The following is a 6000-nucleotide window of genomic DNA, read 5'->3' on the forward strand; positions in this document are numbered from 1 at the left end:
TGTTATAGAAAGAACATACAGCAGTAGTTTATTTTATTCTTCCAAATTAAATATTCTGACCCTTTCTTCCTGGTGATCTTTTCCCCTTTTCTGTACACCTTTGTTGCCTGTTATTAACCTGCATCGAAATTTTAATTTTTAAAAGAAAAATTCCATAAATCAAAATTAAGAGACATCGTGATTACTAATGGACATTTTTTCATTCTTTACCACGGTGCTATCCCTTTTGGAACAGTTTCATTATTTATTTTTTTTCTCTTTCTTAATTAAAGGTCCTTTTTTATAAGAACTCTCTTTTTGGAATAAACATTGATTATTCCACATCCCAAGATCTGGCTGAAAAAACTGAAAATGTGTATTCTGTGCTTACAGTAAAGGTTGGAATTATTCCTTGCCATGGCACTGATATGAAGTTTGCTTTAAAACATGAAAGATCCTCCTAGACTCATGAGAAATGGTATTAAAATTTATTGTTAGATATTGCTGATTGTGATTGAAAATCACTTCATTAAATTACAGTACAGAGAGATGAAGGACATCTTGCAGCAATGAAAATGGTTGCAAATTTAATTAAAACATTAAATTATTGTTGGAATAAAGGTCATAATCATAAAATGTAATTGAAGGAAGTACATTAGCATGTACCCTAAGGTATCCTTTCTATTTCAAAATACATATTACATATTTGACATTTAAGGAGGAAATAGGTACCATTTTATCTGGATGGATGAACGACGATGGTGAGAATTGTTATCCATAATACAGTTTAAGAGCCCAATTTTTCAAAAAATCATTTGCTCCTTGCATAGGTGTAACATACTATTTGTGTGCCTCTGACTGAGGGAATTCACATTATTTATGGAACAGCCTGGACCTGCACAGAGCAGAGGACATCAGATCATATACTAAGGCTTTATGGAAAAGGTGTAACTTATGCCACAGCCTTCCAAGGGTATCCTTGGCAGCCCCTGGTTATGTTTATGCCACTGTGTGCCATTTATCACTGCACTTCTCTCCCTTGCAACAGATTAGGGAGGGAAAAAAATGCATGAGGACAGAAAATAGAAGCTGCAAGAACATCTATCCATGAAACTGGTGCTGAAAGCACATTGGTGATGCTGCCACAGCAGGGCTGTCACCTCATGTCCTGAGAATTCCTTGTTCCAAACAGCAAATACCCCAGAAATTAATAAACCTTAATGATTCCTCCTAAATACTCAGCAGTAGCCTTTGAATTCAGATCAAGTCTTGTCAAACATTCTACATCTCTCTCCCTTTCTGCATTTACTGGTATCTTTTTGAAAAGGGAGAGGGTATTTTTTGAAATGGCTCGGATGGGAAAATCAGAGCGAGCACATGTAGAAAATTTATATATTTCCATATAAATAATTTTGTAATATATATTTGGAAAGAAAGCTAGGATTGCCAAGCTGGAGTTCAGCAGTGGTTATGCTGATAAATCCATGCTGCAGATTGAAATGCTCTATTGCAGCAAGTCATTTTACACTGTGGAAACAAAATAAGGATCATGCACAAGTTTCCAATAACAAATTAATTCTTAATATTCTTAAATAGCAGTAGAAATCTCCTAAATCTGCCTCAGTGATCATCATCTTTCATTGCTGTTTCTCAAGATATTATTTCAGTTGCCATATTCCTTCTCATACTGACCTGTTGATAAAAGCCAAAAACCTGCAAATTTTCAAAGTTTAAATCTACTTCTGTTATATTTTCCCATTTTTTTCTCTTTTTTTTGCCCTCTCCCGCTTTACCTTTTCCTTGTTTTCCAATGTTTTCTTCTGTTCAAATGTATTCCTTTATTAGCAAAAACATTCAGTTAAAAAAAATCAAAGAAGATCAGCCAGGTTTTAGTGAAGATATCAGATATTGCTTCTTAGAATTACGACATAACTTTTATTTCCCAAACACAGAACCTCAAGATCCATACTGCTATTTTTCTGTCCCATTGTAGTGAGGCTTTCTCTGAATCCTTCACTATTTCCTTTACAGAGAATTGCATCTGACACAACGAGATACAGATTTCAACACTGTTTGGCTCTGCACTGGGATCTCCAGGAAACCTGATGTGTAAGTGAATTCTAGAATTTGGCTGTTTGGCAAATGTCAGTTTTAAGCAAACCCTTCCATGAGTCAGCAGTAACCCTCCATAATAATGTCCCAGCCATTATCTAGGCAGGGAGTTCTGATCTGTTGTCTTAATTACTGGCCTAAATTAATCCACATATTTCGTACAAAGAAGTGCTGAGGATGGAGACCATCATATGATATTTGTGCAGTTATATCCTCCAGTGCTGTGTTTTCTACAGCTCGTGCTTTTACTTTATCTCTGCTCCCTTAAATGAACCATTAAAAAAAGAAGGAAAAGAAATTTCAAAGCAAGTCATCATGAATTATTTATTACCAGTTTTTCTGCTTTAAAAGCTGAAAGAACTAGATTAATTGCATTATATTTTTTACTGTTTGGAACATCAGAAAGGAATATAATAGGAAAATTAATATTTGACACTTGTGCCCATTAATGAAATTGGGAGGGCTACACAGTTTCCTGATGAGGCGTTTCTGAAGACTTCTGCAGTTCCAGCCCAAGCCATGACACTGCAGCAATGAAAGAATTAATGGAAAAAATATACACAGATCAAACAAAAAAGGGGTACAGAGCAGGAACATTCAGACCACGGGAGACTGTGGGTGACTACAACAATTTCAGGGAACAAGAAGAAAAGGAGAAGTGCGTGAGAGGAAGTTACAGGTACTGAAAAAGAAAAAATTGAACTTGAAATCAAGACTGAGGCATTGTCTACATTTCTCTTGCTCAAATAAGCAGAGGAATTTCTATATGATACATGGTTTGGGTTCTTTTCCTTCTGCTTCCCAACACCCTAAATCTGTTCATCATCACTGCATCAGATAAGACAGAGAGGTTTTCTAGAGCAGATGAGACCCGAAACTTGAAGTGCAAAATGTGTAATATTGTTTGCTCATTCATTTGCCAATTACTGACAAAATCTAAATGTAGTTTATTGCTAAGTGAGAGAAGGTTGTCTTTAATTACAGCAGCCAACATTACTTTTCTATTATAAGCTGTTTGGTTTTATACCTTTTCAGTCTATTGTCTCTGAATCAATCAGTATAAAAGCAGGCTTGTGGAAATTGGAATTGTCTCAGGGGAAGTGCAGAAACAAATTAACAAAACTGAGGGACATTTAACATCTAGAGATTAGCAAAACAAGAATTCAAAATTCCTATCACTTGCTTTAGCATGGAAACAAAAGTCTTATCCTAGAAACAGTTTAGGAAAAAAAATGAAGCATGATGAGTCTCCTAATAAGTTTATTTTTGATCCCTCTTGCAGGGTTCTTATCTATGGTAGTTTGTTATTCTACTAGAAAAAATATGCAGTTTAAGAGTTTTCTATTTTGAATTATTGGCATCATTCTCTTCTATTTGAGTCAGATAAATGGATCACAGTACACAACCAGTTATCAAAGCCAGCTGGTTCTTATGACATTAGGCCAACTTCCCAAATTCAAAATGCACATCACCCTTAATTAAGGAACACGTAACTTCCACTTCACTCGAGTGAGTTGGAGGCACAAAACTGATGCCAGCTCCTTTTTTGGAATCAGGAAAGCTGAAAGGCATGAAGAAAAATGACAAGAAGTAAGAGATGCAAAGACTGGCAAAACAGAAAGACAGCTGAACTTCTACCTGTTGTCTGTAAGTACTTCTAAAGCTGCTCAGAACTGACAGCAAATGAGCTGGTGGGGAAGGAAAACATATATAAGGAAAAGGAGAAATGTGGGAGCAGCCAGGGAAAGGGAGCCAGTGCTGCTGTTTCAGTGTGGGTTGAGTGAATTGCCAGGTTACATTTGAGAACCCTTGCAAGGCTGCAGTGAAGCGTTTAATGGAACACAGAGAGTTCTGAGTGCTGGCAAAGAAAAAATCAGAATACCTTGAAGAGCAATGTCATTATCGCAAAATTTACAGTGATTAAAATTTTGCCAAGCTTTTTAGTTTCCCTTTTTCATCAGTGTTTTTTTCCCTTCTAACTGATCATTCATTTTCAATCTGCTGTTAAACAGCTTTATCAAATGAAGGCTGTGTGCTGTGTAATGAGAATGTATCCAATAAAAATGCTTTCAATTACATTTTAAAACTGCAAAATATCAAATTACTGCTGTATGAGGATACTCCATTGAAAACTGTAAGATTACCAGAGAGGTCATTATGTTTCTCTACTACATGACTTTGTAGTATAATAGCACAGTGTCACCTTATATATGATTCATTGAAAATGTTACAGTGAACAAACCAATTTTTCATTTCTAGAACCTTGCAATCAATGAAACAGTTCATACAAAGCAAGAAACAGTGTAAACTTTTACTTCTTTATTTCGATCACTACTAGAACTTTTCGGTGATACAATAGAAAATAATTCAAAAAAATGTGGTCTAGTTTTCACTATATCTGTGATTTATTTAATTCTTATATTCTCCTCATTGCAGTTATATCCAGAAGTGCTAGTTTCCTTCGTCTTTTGATTCTTATTCACTAGCAAACGTTGGGTTGGGAGAGAACTGATGGGGTTGCAGGAGATCCAAGTTTAGCTCCTTATTTTATCATTCCCATGCTGCCTTTGAGAAATCAGAGTTGTAACGTACTTTAGTTCCATTTGCAAAAGACAGTCAGACACCCAGAAAGCAGTGAAGCCTTAGTGCTGAATCACCTGGGTTTGGACATCCTGTCCAAATCTCTCTGTAGTCAAGTCCCCAACTGATGGACTCAGTTAATGTGACAGGGTACAAGAGGTACATCTAAATAAACAATTCCATACTTTGCAACGGTTCTTTTTAGGTGTTAAATCACTTCCTTTTATAGTTTGGAGTCATGTTGTGTGCACTAGAATGTGCCATGGGCTTGGAGTAGGTACCACAGAGCCTGATACTTGGGCATCACACACAGATGGAGGGAATCTCACCTTTCAAGCATCAGCTTAATGCAATTTTCGAGAGTGTATTTTAATTTTTACGCAGTTTTTGTGGTATCACAGAACACCATATTCCTGCTGACAGATGGAATGGGTGGTTTACCAGAATTAAATTAACTTTTAAGAGTAAATCTGTTTCCCTCTGTCCTTTACAGATTCTGCATAGGAACAATATGCCTCTTTCAGGATGTGTATGGCCAAAACATCAGATAGCAGGGCCTCTGATACCTGGCCTGCTTACACACCTTAAAAATGGTGTTTCTGTAGCATTTACTCTTCTAGACTTCAGTAAAAACATAACATGATATTAAATGCCAAACAATTTTTACTTCTCTAGTGCTTGATTTGTATTATAAATTAGGGATTGTAACATAATGATTTGCTTTTTGTTGTTCATTGAGCAGCTCAGCTTTCAGCTGTGATAACACAAACATCTGTTCTTTTTCTGGCAGCATGGGTACAGAGGAATTTACAAGATGAGAATTGCATATTAATTGTTACCAACATTCCTTCTAACACAAGGGGTTTCTTGATGATATGAGGTGTGATAGAACAGAACCACAAAGTAGCAGGAGAAATGGGGTTGGCTCTCTGGAGGTCACGTTGTCAAAGCAGATCAGATTGTTTGCAGCCTTGTGTAGTCCAAGTGATTATCAAATGTGCAGGAGCTGTCCTAAAACTGAAGAGGAGTAACTGCCTGTCCCCCTCAGACCACGGATCCCTATCCAATCAACCCATTAATATACTTACAGGAGAATAAGGCAGGACTTCAAATGTTCCATGCTCCTTAACAAACAAACAGACAAACAAACTCGCTCCAACTATTGATTGCAAACACTGGGAGAATCTTCATAAATACATGAAGGGAGACTATAAACTGAAAACAGGGAATAATGAAAATGTTGTGAGCCAGTGCCCCAAAGCAGCAGGAAATACTGCATGTGCAAAGATATTTATGATTAGAACTGTGAACTAAGTAAAAATGTGTGTG

General features: G+C 36.5%; 1 long non-coding RNA gene across 2 annotated transcripts in view; it reads left to right on the forward strand.

The window, feature by feature from the left end:
• Positions 1 to 5286, forward strand: part of LOC127478755 (uncharacterized) — a 48724-nt gene extending 43438 nt beyond the window's left edge. The window contains exon 7 of one of the 2 annotated variants that reach the window (XR_007907330.1): positions 5165 to 5286. This is a non-coding gene — a long non-coding RNA (uncharacterized LOC127478755). Of the gene's footprint in view, positions 1 to 2010; positions 2392 to 5164 lie in introns of those variants that run through there. The other variant, XR_007907329.1, reaches the window with a different exon arrangement.
• The last annotated feature ends 714 nt before the right edge of the window (positions 5287 to 6000 follow it).

This window comes from Manacus candei, unplaced genomic scaffold (assembly GCF_025592945.1).
Source record: "Manacus candei isolate 608988 ecotype Guabito, Panama unplaced genomic scaffold, ASM2559294v1 h1tg000062l, whole genome shotgun sequence".
NCBI lineage: Eukaryota > Metazoa > Chordata > Aves > Passeriformes > Pipridae > Manacus > Manacus candei.